Source organism: Dendrobates tinctorius, unplaced genomic scaffold (genome assembly GCF_039654945.1).
Source record: "Dendrobates tinctorius isolate UK_male_01 unplaced genomic scaffold, ASM3965494v1 ptg000032l, whole genome shotgun sequence".
Lineage (NCBI taxonomy): Eukaryota > Metazoa > Chordata > Amphibia > Anura > Dendrobatidae > Dendrobates > Dendrobates tinctorius.
Window position 1 is genome coordinate 6,094,234 of NW_027361700.1, and position 13,600 is coordinate 6,107,833.

Here is a 13,600-nt window from a genome sequence, read left to right on the forward strand (position 1 = left end):
TACTTTCAGCAGGATAATGCGCCATGTCATAAAGCTCGAATCATCTCAGATTGGTTTCTTGAACATGACAATGAGTTCACTGTACTCAAATGGCCTCCTCAGTCACCAGATCTCAATCCAATAGAGCATCTTTGGGATGTGGTGGAATGGGAGATTCGCATCAGGGATGTGCAGCCGACAAATCTGCGCCAACTGTGTGATGCCATCATGTCAATATGGTCCAAAATCTCTGAGGAATGCTTCCAGCACCTTGTTGAATCTCTGCCACGAAGAATTGAGGCAGTTCTGAAGGCAAAAGGGGGTCCAACCCGTTACTAGCATGGTGTACCTAATAAAGTGGCCAGTGAGTGTATATATGTACTAGATGGTGGCCCGATTCTATCGCATTGGGTATTCTAGAGTCTCTATTAAAATAAAAAATAGTTATATACTCATCTTCCGACGGCCCCCGATCTCCACTACACGCTCCACGCGCCCGGCATCTTCCGGTCCCAGTAATGCTTTGCGCGAAACACCGCTGATGACGTTGCGCTCTTGCGAGAGTGACATCATCTCCGGCCCTTCGCGCAAAGCATTGCTGGGACCGGAAGGTGCCGGGCGCGTGGAGCAGAGATCGGGGGTCGTCGGAAGGTGAGTATATAACTATTTTTTATTTTAATTCTATTTTTTACATATTCTCACCTTCCGACGGCTCCCAATCTCCACTCCACGCGCCCAGCATCTTCCGGTCCCAGTAATGCTTTGCGCAAAGCACCAGAGATGACGTTACTCTCGCGAGAGCGCGACGTCATCAGCGGTCTTTTTCGCAAAGCATTACTGGGACCGCGATGCCGGGCGTGTGGTGAGAGAAGGGAAATAGTCCGGGGGCCGTCCGAAGGTGAGTATATAAATATTTATCTTTTCTAATGATTTATGGTACCCATGGCCATCTACTTTTTATTATTTTTATATGCTATGTTGTTTGCGGCCGGTAGGCGAAGTGCAGCCGCCCACGCTGACTGGTAGACCGCGACCAACATAGCATGTAAAAAAAAAAATAATATTAAAAAAAAGGTTATTCTCACCTTCCGAGTGCTGTGCCAGGCTGCGACCAATCAGTGACGTGGGATTTCAGTTACAGACAGAATAAGACGATTATATATATTTAGATGTGTTACTGACATCTAAATATCTATCTATTCTATTGCAACCTGTGTATGCAGCACATAAATTGCTGGATTTTCAAAGGAGATTTGTGTGTAAAAATTGGACAGCACTCGAAAGGTCCGAGTGCTGTGCAATTTTTTTCTCGCACCCATTGACTTCTATTGTGGGATGCGATCCAATTTCCAACTACAATCACAGCATGCTGTGAGTTTTTCCAGTCCGATCGTGATGCGATCGGAGATTTAAAAAAAACCCCACAGATAAACACACAATGATAGAATAGCATTGGTCCGAATGCAATCTGACCAAGTGGGAATGAGCCCTAAGGCTGGGGTCACACATGCAATTGCATTGCGAGAAACTCGCGCAAGTCTGTTGGGTCGCCCTCCCAGGGCTGGTATGGTACTCGGTACCGGGCCACGGATCTCCAAGAGGCGGGGGGTTTTGTCACGGCAGCTGGGACCCGGTCCGTGGCCCTGGGCGCCCATTGTAGATAGCGGAAATGTTCATTGCGCGTGTGGGAAATGGTTGGAATTTGGTATAGGAATGATTTGTGACGCCACCTGTGGTGTTCGGCAAGAGAGGTGTTAAGCCGATGTTGCAGACAGATCCTCTGGGACAGAAGGGGTAGTGCAGCAATGATGTTGTGGCCCTCCACAGGTAGGGCAATAGTCAAAGGGCAGTGTAGATGAAGAGATAGGGGAGAGACGTAGATGGTGCAGTGCCAGGCGCAGAGATGTAGCAGTGCGGAGTGTGTTGGCGCAGGAATAAGCGGAGGACACCAGGGCATGTAGTTCCAAAGCTTTACTCACAGTCTGTGATGGTACAGGTGCCTGCATCCTTGTCGTGTCCTCCGGGTCAGGAGCCCAGCCAACCTCCAGGCAAGATAAAGTACTCCCTTCCAACACTACGCCAACATATGTGCCTTTTCTGAACGTCTCCCTTTTTGCGCCTATAGTGAACTACTCTCAGTACTGAGTTACACTGGAGTTCCTCCTGTCAGATGTTCCTATGAACTCTACTTGTATGGCAGACAGCTGTAGCCTGCTTCGGGGACTCCTTACTACTAAGTCCCGGCTCACTCACGTTGCTGTTGTGCCCCCAAGTCTTGTATGGGAATAAAGTGGTGACAACTTCTATTCCTCCGGTGTCTGCTGCAGGACCATTAGTATCCATACAACCTCGGGGACCGGACCCCGGCCTTGCGCTGTGAACTTGGGAAGGGTTCTGCTCTAACTCTAATCCTCAGTCCTCCTTTTCTCCTTACGTTCCGTTCAAAACTATCTTTCTTATAAAGAGTCAGGCTTTCCATCAATGTCTCTTTCCTGTGCGAGCAGACCCAGGTCACTGAGGTCCGCTGCAGCACTTCATTTGTCCATCCCACTCCGGGGATCTTCTCTTTCCTTCTGACCCTGTCAGACTCCCTTCTCTGTCAGACTGACTAAATCCTAAACTCTTCCCAATCTTTTGGTGCAGACTAAGCTCCAGCCACCTTCCAGCACGCTTCGTGTTCCAAGCAGGGAGCCACCAAAGGGTGCTTTGCTACACTACTATGTTGTGTGGGATGCAGGTGTTGGAGTGTGGTCAGGTGTCTCCACCTTACCTGGATAGTGGGGTACCACACCTCAGGAGGAGGTGCAGTACCTCTGTGGCGCCTGAACCCTCAGGGCCACCCCACTATCGCCTCAATACCCAGCACTGCCGCCGGCACTCGGGACCGGAGTGTGCGGCAGCATGTATTTCTATGCAGCTGAACGCCCAGGGCCGGGTATTGAGGCGCGAGTTTCTCGCATTGCAGGTGCAATTGTGACCCCGGCCTAAAGGGCCCTTTACACTGATTTTGTGATGCAGCAGCGATATCGCTACATGTGATACTCACCTCCGACCGACTTCCCCGCTGGCTATCGCTGATCGCGCTAGATCGGCCTGGTCCATTTCTCGTCGTCGGCTTCCTGCTGGTGCCGACGAGCGAGCCATGGATGCAGGCGGAAGACGATCGCCCTCGCCGTGTCTGACAGGTGAGTACGACTTCTGCTGCATCGCTAGTGAGATCTGCCTTTTTGGCAGCTCACTAGTGACCATTTAGCGATGCACCAGCGATCCTGACCGGGACATATCGTGGTCGGGATCGCTGGTGCATCTCTAAATGTAACGAGGCCTTTACAGTAAAAATTGGATGCTATAAGGATAATCCATATGGGATCTGATTTTTTTTTTTTTAAGGGCACCTGTTAGCAGGATTGTGCACAGTAGCCTACACACAGTGTCAGGTCGTAGCTGTTCTACTGATTAAAATGATATCTTGGTTGATGAAATCCGTCTTGTGGTTGTAGTTTAATCTTTATTTTCTGCTTTGAGTTAATGATATGCCAGTGCCCTGGGGTGGCCTGGAGGGGGGGTCTTTATGTGGTGCTCTGATTAGCTATTCATAGTGCAGACAGCTGACATGTCACTGATTTCTCATGATTCTCTAGCAAGATGGCACCTCCAGGCATGCGCAGTAGCAGTTATCGGATCATCTCTATATACACCGATATCTGCTACTGCGCAGGTGCGGTGGGCGCCATTTTAAAATTGATTATTTTTTTTTATACTCCTCGGGATAACCTCAAGCACATTTATTAACAACCCAGTACACATGCGATTATGCTGCAGCGCAGGTGCCACTGCTGGCTCCTGCCTGCAGCTTTTTTTTTTTCACTATGTAAATATATTCAGTATGTAAACTAGGGGGCAGAACATAGAGGAATCATTGACCTGTCGGCAGTCTTCATTATGAAAACCTAATCAGAGCACCACATGAATCTCCCCCCCCCAACAGGCCACCCCAAAGCACAGGCATATCATTAACTCAAAACTGAAAATAAAGATTAAACAACAGCCACAAGAATGATTTCATCAACCAAGGTATCAATGTAACCAGTATAATGGCGCCGACCTGACACTGTGTGTAGGTTACTGCGCACAATCCTGCTGACAGGTAGCCTTTAAGTAGAGATTGACATCAAGTCCGAAATATGGAATTTCTGCAATTTTTTTCACCTGGACATTTGGTTCATCTAAATAACGGACAGTCCACCTGAATAACTTCGGTCTGAGTGCTGTCTGTGTGAGGTCAGTTTTTTTCCCATATGTGGCTCTAGAAATAAAAATTGGGTTGTGAGAACTTTATCTCAGAACAAGGAAAACCATTGCATGAACAGGTGTGTCCAAACTTTAAGTAGTACTGTATTGTATCTCACCTACTGTGTCCCCCCATTTCCTTGTAGATTGTAAGCTTGCGAGCAGGGACCTCACTCCTAATGTCACTGTTTGAATTGTCTTAACTTGTATTGAATTTATTGTCTGTACATGTCCCCGCTTAATTGTAAAGTGCTGCGGAATATGTTGGCGCTATATAAATAAAAATTATTATTATTATTATGTGAGATGTGGTTTATGTACGTCAAATGCAGTATGCAGCAGAAGAATAAAACACACAAAGAATATAAATATGCTCATGTACATGATACCTAGTACAATAAGAGCTGAATGTGAGCATAATACATCCCGGTAGGTGAGAATTTTTTTTTTTTACCACAGCTTTACCAAAGATAGCCTCCTAAAATAACTGAAATCAATGAATGAGTAGATTGCTTTGCTTTACTTTATTCAATGGCAAATCATTTTGTTAAAAAAATGAGAAATTGGAACTCGTAGAGTCAAGAAGACTGCAAATAAAAAGCAGGCACTATCTGGATGTAGTATGCTGGACACTAATGCTGGATGTAAAAATGAGATTCTCACTTTATAATGGTTGTTCATGTCGTGGGCACAAAGCCACTGAAAGCCTTGATAAAGTTTTAGGGGAAAGTCTTCAGCTGTTGTTGTCCACAAAATGAAACCATCCAAGATGGGTCTTGGTTCATGAATAAAAACAAACAACATAAGCAACTTCCAATTGGTGTCCTCTATGGAACATTGTGACACATTCAAACAAATGAATATTCCAATTTTTAGACAATTACATTTAATGATTTAAAGGGTCACCAGTGGTAAGTTGTCTATTGTTTCATTAGCCACTATGTTTGATACAACACAAAATATATCCTGTTCAAATAAGGAAATTTCCCTTCCCCCGCTTCCGTTTTTAAGCTAATTTTTCCACCAGGGATGTCAACTTGATTTTTAATTTTTTGTGGTCACGTTATCAATAATTATAATAAAATGTAAAATGTATGCAAGCTCCTCCATCTTAAAAAAAACACACACATCAATTTTGAAGGGACTAAAAAGTTTCTTCTGTTTGTGGACTGTCCAAGGATTTCAACCTTGCATTCCACCCATGAAGCTTCTTTCATGTCTAAATGCATTGTAAATGTGGCTAATGGCTATCAATTTGAGCTCAGGACCGGCTGGAAATGGAGATTTTTCCAGATAAGAAATGGTGCAGAAATTTACTCTCAGAGATGTTACACAATGCTGAATTTTACTTTCTCATGAGGGTCAAGTTTGGCAGTACACTCTTGAGAGCACAATGCATGGTGGTTAGAGTAATTACTGTACAATACTAAATGTCCTCACAAGGAAGTACTATCTTCCAATGGTTGTAAGTGACCGTAAAATAAAGATGTTGACATTTTATACCACAACTGAATCAAAGTCTTTCACCCATTGGTCAAGTACTCAACTATTCAGCCTCAAATCCCAGTCTGTCATAGTGATACTCCCACCCATATGAAAGTTTAGACGCTTCCCATCCACTCATTGCAGCCATCTCTTGCACTCAACCAGAGCATTTATTACTTCTTGTTTGGCCATTTCCACTACCTTTCAGCCATGACTCCAAGCAATTGACCCAGAGTTACCATATCTTATTGTCTGGCGCCTGTCAGCTCTCTGATGACTTCTTTCTTTTCTTCTCTTGATAATGACACCACTTAACAACCCATTGACATGAAAAATTGTGGCTCTAAATATAATCATGGGTAACTCCCAAGAAGCAGTTACGCCCCATTCTTTGCCAATAGCCTGAATTGTCATTACCAAATCCGCACAGTACAATTGAAGCTACGATCACCACTATCACTTTTAAAGAGAAAATGACCTAGTACAAAGAAACATAACACATGGAACAGCAGCAAGATGGAAACTCCACAGCCCAGGAGAAGTTCTGAGTCCATTACATCCTCCATGTATCTTGGTAAAGCCCTTCTCGAGAATGCCAACTGTTGTCAAGTGCAAAGAACACTACATGTGGCATGCAGAGCACATAAATACTACACTATAACAGGGATACGGTATTTCCAGATAATGTAAAATAGGGTGCATCAATGTTTAATTCGGGCACCCAAGATAGGTGTCACCAATATGGAAGCCCAATTGCACCATGCAAAGAGCCCTCTTCTTGTCTATTAAATTACGTGTAATAGACTGACCTAATAAATCTTGTGACTCGCAATTACTGGACAATTACTAGAGAAAAGGGGCACTCTATAATGAGTGATTAGAGTGCATGGGGCCCATTTATTGTTCGTATATACGGGCCCTATGACCTGTGTCTGCCTTAGTCTTATTCTTCATGAAGGCAGGTGTTCAAAATGCGATAGAGAAAAAAAAGTGTATGATCTCAGCATCTGTGAGAAATGAGAAATTATTACTAGTCTCAAGCAAATCCTCATTTCTTCCACGCCTGTAAAGAGACAGCACGATACGGAAAAAAAAGCTGAATAGACATAAGAGATGGAGATTGAACCTTCCAGGCAGAGGTGTGTTGGTAAATAGGAGGAGGGAGATAGAGACAAGCTGAAGAGAGTCAGGGGACCATGTGAGTTAGAAGGCAGGTACATGAAGGGGACAGCTCAACATGGGAGGGGGGGAGAGAAACACAGATGGGAGGAGAGAGGGATAGAAAGAGAGAGACTCACACAAGGGAGGAGAGGGAGAGAGAGGCAGCGGGCACAATAAAAGAATGAGTGTCAATGTGTGACTCTTCCTGTCATTCATTACAGGCTGCCTAGCTGTGGAATTAGGACAAGATCTCTTAGAAGCCTTCTCAGGCTTCAGTGGGGCATTATAGAGGAAGACAAGGGTGCCTTGACTACTTTGTAGCATCTTCTCAATGCTGATGCAGCGTCTCAGAAGGATTATTGAAAAGGAGAGAGCATCAAGGTGGTGGAAACATGCCTGTGATGAAAGGTCTGCTTGCTCCGCAGAATACTTTCTTGGATACCATCGCTACAAGATTTGATGGGACTCGTACGTACATGACATTTTATTTTTTCATTGATTTATTACAACCGTGTACAAGTCTATCACTTATTACAACAAAAAATCTGTATACTGTATATGCCATGTTTTCACTACACTCACAATATTACACAATTTAGTAACAGTTTAGTCGTATTATTTATTGCTTATTTATGCTCCTGGAATTTGGCATCTAGTACAATTTCCTGCATTCTTGTATAATCTATTGTATAATTTATTGTTGTGATTTCTTTTTTTAATTTTGTCTAATATTACGCAATGTAAAAAAAAAGTTTAAAAAATGTTTGCAATATACTATTCCGCGGTAGAGTTGAGAGACTCATTAAAAAATTGTCAATCTGTGTCAAGGCTCCAAGATGTGAACCTTGTGAAACCTGGTAAATGGATGCTTTCTTCTTAATTTTATTGAGTTAAATTAATCATTTGACCAATAATAGTAGAGATTTTGATTTTCAGAACTGCATCCGCTCCATAGAAGTTTTATATACAGGCGGCATAGAAGATACCACCTTTCACAACCCAGTGTAGCTCTTGTCTGTATTCCATGGTCTTCTTGGCTTGATATGCATACATTCCATACTCTGGTGCAGCACCATGTAGAAGCTTCACTGCTGGGGACACACGTGATTTTCTGGTTCATCAAACAGAAGTGGATCAGCTTTTGCTATTTTGCATCTTTACATTACTGTGTATGGCCTTGAATGAGATCATTATGAAGTCTTCTGCTAGTGACCACGGCCTGGGCAGATTGCCAAGTGATAAAGTTGTACAGTGTATAGTACATATTTTCCAATTATATTGATTTAGTTAAATGCAAATGAGGTCAGATGCCCAAGGTCAATCTGTCCTGACATTGCCCATCTAGCTGAGAAAAGACAACATCTTAACCCATGAAGCTACTATAGATCCTTCACCAGAATGATGGAAATAATAAGGCATAGACTAGCTGATTTCTTAATTTATAGGATTGTTATTTCATTGAGATCTTGGCCATCAAAAATGACCGATGGAGTGCATTGAAAAAATAAGAGAAGGTTGCTTCTCTCACCGTAGAGACGGGAGGGTTAATATTGGGGATGGTGGTTAGGTGTGAGCAAAGGAGATGGGTCTTTTGTTCTGCAGGATGGGAACGCCAGAGCACGCTGTGAAGCAGATGGCATAGTGTACGTTTTGTAACATACGCTTCCTCACACAGCTTGCAATATGTAGATCTGCATTACTGCCATGAATATCCAGTGATAGACTTGGTACATGAAAATCCACAGGGGCTAATTATATCTAATTAATGGCATCCCGTGAAAGTCTATAAGCTCAATCTATTTATATTAGGAGGGGTCCCAGAGCCATGAAAAGTAAGCAAAGATCAATATATTTCTCACAACGTGAAATCGGTCACTTGAGATAGTCTGATACATCAGTGATGGCATCGTAGCCCATCCTAACCTGCAGACTAGATGCCCTGTCTTTAAAAAATGCCAAGAAATCAAAACATCACTAAATGCAAGTCTTTGTGATATCTTCTTTTGTCAAGTTCATGAACTTCATTTCCAAGTCTTCATATTTCCTAGAAAGTTGAGAGGTAATATGGCTGACATGTCCATGGGACTTGCCACCCAGCTTTCCAAAACTCCTGATTGCCAAATAATCCTTTTAATGCATCAGTGCATAACTATGGACTGGCAAGGCTGATGTGTGCCAGGAGACTGTCAATTAGCTAAACTGTTATGGCCATTAGATAAAGAGTGAGGATAGAGCAACGGAATCCTTGCCGGATGTGAAGGAAAGCCTTGCTCTGATGTCTGGAGATAACGGAGCACTGAAACGACGCTCCATCTTACCCCATTTCCTACACTGTATACTTGAGCTGCGTTCCACCAATGAATTAAGTGGTGATTATCTGCTATGGCATATTATAAGTTCTGATTTACTGTGTTATGCTACGTCTTCCTGCACAGTAAATTTGGGCTTTTCGGAGTGGCCCTGAATGTTGTAAGTGGTTATGAATTACTTCTTGACAGTGCAAAATGTGATCTTCTGGTGAAGATGGTGACCTTTTGAGCTAGTACAAGATGGACCCTACACTTGTAATAAGTTATGCAAGGGCCTGTAGTGAGTGAGCTGCACTGTGAAATGGGTTACGTGGGTTGCGATGAGCCCTAAGCCAATATGTTGTATCTGTTGCTGGAAACTACATGCTGTGAGTTAGGACTCATACTTATCTGCGTATAAATCGGATGAGTACAATCCGATAAAAACTCTGATTGCACTCTGCCTAGTGTTTTTCACTTATTTAGTGCTTATCTGCAATTTTTTTCCCAGCTGGAGTGGCCGCGTATATAGGACGAGAATTGCCAATGCAAGTCAATGTTGGCCAGAAAAAAAAATGGATGCCACAGGGGCCATGCATATGCCTTCCGATTTTTACGGATACGTTACCATTCTGTGGCATAGAACAAAGTCAATGGTCCTGTAAATAATTGTAAAATAATAATTGCACAGAAAAAAACACTACATATGTAGGTCATGTGCATGCTATGTGAGAAAAATCGCATAGTACTCGCTTGACACTCGTCCTACTTTTCTACATCAACATAGGAGCAATATATTAAATGCAGATGAGCGGGAGCCCGTATACTGAGAACTGTACTTAGAAACTTTTACTATTGCTATTAGTACCACCCCAAGTGCATGCCTCCGCCCTGAAGTGTAACCGCCAAGCCCTGTACCATTATACTGTTGTGCAACTACCAAGCGCTGTGCCACAATACCGTGGGTAACTGACAAGTTTTTAAGCTCATTGAGATACTGTAACTGCCTCAAATTGAATAAACAAATGTTCTGCTGAATGGGAACTTGTCACAATGTGCATGCAATTCCATCGGTGGACAGCAGGGTTGTCATGATCTCAGTGCGGGTTTGACTCGCACACGTGGGGTTAATGTCTGGAACCAGTGCTGATGACTGGCATTTCTGGGGTTAAAGGTTGTGATCCCAGTGCAGGCTTACCTGCACACCTGGGGCTATGATTGTGGCCTCTCCCTGGTTTTGGGAGACGCTTCTTATAGCCTCAGGACGCTCCCATGCCCGTCAGTTATACTTTCGCCCTTGGCATTGTGTGGTGACCCCTGAGTGTGTTTGTGCTGTGCTCTGGTTGCTTGATTCTCTGTGTACAACTCGTTCTGTTCTCTGGACATTGCTTTGGATTCTGCTTGGCACCTTCTATGTCTGTTTGGTTTTGACTTCTGCTTGGCCCTGACTATCCGTCCTGTCTCATCCCTGGTACTTTACTGATTTCTCTGTGTATGACCTCCGTTTTGCCTGACTCTGAGCATTTCTGTATAGTGTCCTGCCATCTCTGAAAGCAGGACGCTAAGCCCCGCCCCCTTGCAGTCACATGACCGTAGGTCCTGTGACTCCTTGCTAAACTTCAGCGTCCACAGGTCCTGTGTATCTCTACTTTCCGGTTGTACCTGACCCCGGGCCCCCCTACAGTACGGGTGAGTCCCTGCTCAGCGGAGGCTGCACGCCGGCACTGACAGGATCCTGACAAGGGTATAGAGAATGATAACCTGAGCAGAATGATACTGTATACAGGTTTGTTGGACGATATTCAGTATAACTTGTATTTTATTCATTACTCATTGTCAAGAGACCCTTCTCAACACATAGCAGTCCGGTGGGCGATTCTATTCAGTGAATGACAGTCTTCCCTGTATGACTATGCATGCAGTGATAGATGTTGATCAATGAGCAGAAACAAATAAAATTCAAGTTATACTGAAATATTTCCCACAAAGATGTATATCAATTTGATCAGCTCCGACTATATAACATCCCGCCAGCAGATCAGAAATCAACTTCAACATAAACCTACTGTCTCCATTGTTAATCACGATGCCATCCTCAAGTGCAGTACTGAGATAAAGGTTGTAGAGTAGGCCACCAAAAAAATGACCCCATAGATACAATGAAAGATTTTCTATTCAGGCTTGAAAAGTTGGGACAACCTATGTGGGAACATGTTTTAATTGTCTTGAGCACATTGTTTGCCCTTGGCATGTTCTTCCAGTTATGTGATTGGCTTACTCCCAAATTAACCGTTGGAAATTATTTTTGTAACCATAGGACAGAGTTAAGTAGTTTTGCTTATACCAATAGGTTTGGTCAAGTTACTTTTGGAAGTGACTTCCTGACCGTTTTTATTTACTGTCAACCTGTTGAGAAGGTTCTCTTGACTTGACTGTTTAGTAACAGTGGAAATGCAATTTCAACTGTTTGGGCAAAAATAATTTCTTTTAGCCACCTAACATGAATTACATGGTGGAACGGGAAACTACTTTTATGAGTTGTGACACAGATTCCTAAGTCTAGTGGGAAATTACCCAGGTGTCAGGTTCCTGTACAACTTTGTGAAAACTTTACCAGTTTATAATCTTGGAGGCTTGAATGCTCTACACTCACAAAATATATCTTTATTGATCCTAGTATCTAGCATGGTCTTGAAGCTTTTATAGATTCTCAAATACACTGGTTCTCAACAAGTTTAGGATGGGGGGGTTAGAGAAGCCAGATCTAGACTGGTTTACATTCCAAACGTTTATTAGTAATGAGCAACCATGCAAGCTCCTTGTAGGAATCTGGCTCACTTGGCTCCACTCACCAAAAAAAGTCGTCTCTTTTGGATCCCTCTTAAATGTGTGTTCAGCATATGGGAAAACATTAGTGATGAGCGAGTATGCTCGTTGTTCGGGTTTTCCCGAGCATGCTCAGGTGATCTCCAAGTATTTGGAAGTGTTCGGAGATTTAGTTTCTGTGACCGCAGATGCATGATTTGCGGCTACTTGACATCCTGAATACATGTGGGAATTCCCTAACAAACAGGCAATCCCCACATGTATTCAGGCTGTCAAGTAGCCACGAATCATGCAGCTGCGGCAACAAAAACTAAATCTCCGAGCAATTTCAAATACTCAGAGACCACCCGAGCAACGAGTATACTCGCTCATCACTTAGAAAATATTAAAAATACAATTTACCCAGCTGAAACCCCGCCCATCCGTGGCGGAAACCCCACCCACTTGCAGCCAGCCAACAAAATGTATGGTGGGGTTTGGATCAGGTGGACAAACATTGTCATTTTAGGCCCAGTAAGAGCCATTCAGAGTATTTAATGGGTCTCACTGGGGTTCATAGTCGGGAGCCATCCATGGAGCTCTTCCATCACAAACGAATAACCCATCATTAACGATTATTACAAAATGTGATGCAAGAGCCCAAAATAATTAATCTCAGATGATCATGATCACCGGCCACTAGATACTTAATTTGCTGATGGCCTGTTTAACCATCACTTTGACATAATGCTATCTGGAATGTGACAAGATGCCAGGGGCAATAACCTATTTTGTATATATCAGGGGTTTTTTAATGTCCCATAAGATTTCCGAGAATGTGATGAAGATACATAAGGTGTCACTGTGTTCAAAAGAAACTGCATGTTGTAGCCATTCATGTAAGTTGCATAGCACTAATGTCCTCTAGTTAAATAGAAAGTATCACCCACATTTTTTTCACTGATTAAAATCAGTATATGGTAAAACAAAATCAAAAAATTATACTTTGTTTAAATGCTCTGATGGTAGATTTTTAAATTCTGTTTTCTGTACACAATTGTGGGGCGCTATCATCTCGCCTGTTTCTGTAATTAGCATTTATAACCTTTAGAACAGCCCGATCGATCATAGAAGACAATTGATGGGAGATGAACATTGACTTCTATGGAAGAGTTTTCTAGGCATGTTCTGATATGAGCAGAAATGATTGAGCAGGGAGGGGGAGGAGGTGAGCTGTGATCATTAAATATTGGGAATGGTGTATGATGTGTTTTTCTATATTAAGGTCTCTTCCACTCGCCAGTATTCACGTTAGTATTCATGCGTCAAATCCGAAACTTAAACAGCAAAAACTATAATGGTTTTAATTTCCCACTTATCAGAATGGCTTAGCTGCGGAGCTGGATAGCACATCTCCGTCGACTGTATAGTGGCCATGGCTGGGTACTGCACACACATTGTGAAGCTCAAGCAACTGAGCCACCAACTAGACCCGGAATTGCTGATCAGAGGAGGTGATTGGCGTTGCATTCCCACCGATCAGACATTGATGACTTATCCTAAGATTAGGCCATCAGTGTTAAACTCCTGAA